The following is a 3,004-nucleotide window of genomic DNA, read 5'->3' as shown; positions in this document are numbered from 1 at the left end:
CAATATGCAATCTGAATGCATAATTCAAATAAAATAAATAGGTAGGAGGGGAAAATGGGACACCAAGGTGCCCAGGACTATGGGTAGAAAGTGCAGGAGGAGGGTCTAGGCATGTAGAAGAAAGGAGGCTCAGAGGATTTTCTGGAATCTTAGTGCAGCTTAATCAAGGCAGGTGTGTTCGCAGTTCCTCGGGGTCTTGGCCTGATACAGAGGGAGCTACTAAACGTGTTAACAAGAACAGACCTCAAATACTCTGTGGATCATCTCTATCATCACCCCTAGACTAAACCTTGACCAAGAATGATCATCACATGGCAATAGAGGAATTTAGAAGGGCAAAGAAGCAAGAAAGAGATGAGCTGGCTAAACGTGGCAGAAATCTGAACACATCAGTATGAAACAGAATTTGAGGCATGTTATAGAAATTTGATGTAGTGAAAATGCACGTAAGGGAATAACAATTTAATTGGGTTGCTCCCAACAAAATATTTTACAGGTCTACTGGTGTATCATGAAAGTAGTAACTTCATGACTATTTAGCACACAAACTACTGTCTATAGAAGACAGAACAATGATGGATGGAAAGCATTTCACCCTAGTAACAATGAACCAGCAAAGTGATCTTGCAAACAGTAGTGGTTTTCCCCCTCACAAGTCCATTTGTTTTTCCTGTGCTGGAAATATTGTACATAGAATGTAAAAGGTGCAGTTTGGGGGAGGGGAAAGTTGCAGACTCAACTCCCCTACAATTGCATGGGAAAGTTTTTTCCATGGTATACACAACGCCGAGCTACACTCTAGGTACTGCTGGTCACTGAGTGTGGAGACACAGAACAACAGGGAGGTGAACCTTAACCTTAACGTGCAGGGGAAACTCCTTGACATCAAAGGGGGCGCTGATTCACAGCATTACTCTTCCCCTTTTTCTTTTCTTTTCTTTTCTACCTTGGTCTATTTAACTGTTCTGCATTTCAGAACATCAATACCATTGAGCAGCACCTAGGTGGCTCAGTCGGGAAAGCATGTGACTCTTGATTTCATCTCAGGTTATGTTCTCATGATTTGTGAGTTTGAGTCCCACATCAGGCTGTGCGCTGACAGCATGGAGCCTGCTTGGGATTCTCTCTCTCCCTCTCTCTGCCCCTCCCCCACTTGTGCTGTCTCTATGTCTCTCAAAATATATTCATTAATTATAAAAAACGTTTAAAATCAATACCGTTGATAAAACATGAAAAGAGTAAAGGCTTTTCTTTAAAGATGTAATTCAAGTACAATATTCATAAGGAAAAGTACATATATTCAATTGTACCACTCTACAAATATTTACAAACTGAAAACATCACTGTAACCAGCATCCAGATAGAGAAATAGACAACCACCAGCACTCTAGAAGCACATCATCCACACCCTCCCCGGTCCAAAGGAAATCCTTTCACTCACAGAATAAACCAGTTTTTACTCTAATTGAACTGTATGTAAATGGAATCACACATGATGTGCTGGTTTTTATTTGGTATCTTTTGCTTAAATTATGCTTATCAAATGTCTCCACAGTGTTACAATTGTGGAGATTTTAAATAAGGAAATTTTTGTGAAAATAGAGCAATGTTTGATACAGAGGGGGGAAAAAAGCTGAATTAAAAACTATGGCTGCTTTACAACCTGGGCCCCGCAGAATGGCTCCCGCAAAGAAAGGTGGCAAGAAGTGTTGTTCGGCCATCAATAAGGTAGTGACCAGAGAATACACCATCAACATTCCCAAGCGCATCCATGGAGTGGGTTTCAAGAAGCATGGCCCTCGGGCTCTCAAAGAGACCCGGAAATTTGCTATGAAGGAGATGGGAACCCCAGATGTGCTCATTGACACCAGTCTCAACAAAGCTGTCTAGACCAAAGGAAAAAGGAATGTTCCGTATGTCTGTGTGCGGTTGTCCAGAAAACGTAACAAGGATGAGGATTCACCAAACAAGCTCTATATATTGGTTACCTATATACCTGTCACCATTTTCAAAAATCTACAGACTGTTAATGTGGATGAGAATTGCTGATTGTCGAATAAAAGTATAAAACTGTGTACACACACATACACACACACACACACACACACACATATATATGGCTGCTGTTCCAGGTATTAGGTTATAACAAGTAACAAATGCAGTAATTTTTTAGAAGGCTAGTAGTAACAACAGCTCAAGAGAACTTGCAAAGAACGCTGCCCTGTTGAGGATAGCCCTGCCAACATACTATAATTTCTAATCTGTGTGGTCTAAAAGTATAAGTCACCCTCTAAGAAGAGATGTGGAGCATGAGGACTGTGCCTCCTCACATAAGTGCAGGTGAATGCAAGTGGGGCAGCTTTCATATCCAAGCTAGGCTCAGTCTACACCACAGGAACCCTGACATTTAAAGATATAGAACACATCTATCACAATTGTCACTTGCCATTAATTTACATTCCCTTTATGCATCTGTTCAGAAAATAATTAGGATTTTATGCTGCAGTAAATATGCTTGTTCATCCATTAGTGCAAAGCAAAAGATTAATTGCATTACAATGGGAATCAGGACGACAGCACTCGGAGCCACAATGATAACAGTGACAGCTGGGCTGCCCACAGTACTTTGCTCTGATAAGCTTCAAAAACAAGTGTAGATAGGAAAATAATTAAATCACTGACAAGATGGCACCAGCCTTATTTTCCCTCTTCTTGCATTCAGCTTACAATCACCAAATAAAAAGATTCTCCCTACAAATTAGAAAAGGACCTTTATTTTTTTTTTCCCTATCTCCAAATGCCCTGGTTTAACATTAGTAATGAGCTGGATTGCTAACATATCTCACTTTTATTTAACCTCCTACCACTTATCTAACCAAGCTAAATATTGAGGTTAACCTGAACTAGCATCTACTGAGAACCCAAGAGACAGGACTGGCACTGGACATGTGTCCACTTCAGTCACAGGGCATGGTGCTTAAAGCTCTACTGTCACCATGTTAGA

The 3,004-nt window shown here is 40.6% G+C and overlaps 1 pseudogene; it reads left to right on the top strand.

Annotated features, from left to right (window-relative positions):
* Window positions 1-1,677: 1,677 nt before the first annotated feature.
* LOC109245246 (60S ribosomal protein L31-like) lies at window positions 1,678-2,049 on the top strand (annotated as a pseudogene).
* Window positions 2,050-3,004: the final 955 nt, after the last annotated feature.

The sequence above is a fragment of the Panthera pardus genome, unplaced genomic scaffold (genome assembly GCF_024362965.1).
Source record: "Panthera pardus isolate Hobbes unplaced genomic scaffold, ASM2436296v1 HiC_scaffold_12, whole genome shotgun sequence".
Classification (NCBI taxonomy): domain Eukaryota; kingdom Metazoa; phylum Chordata; class Mammalia; order Carnivora; family Felidae; genus Panthera; species Panthera pardus.
This window is presented reverse-complemented; position numbering and strand designations above follow the sequence as displayed.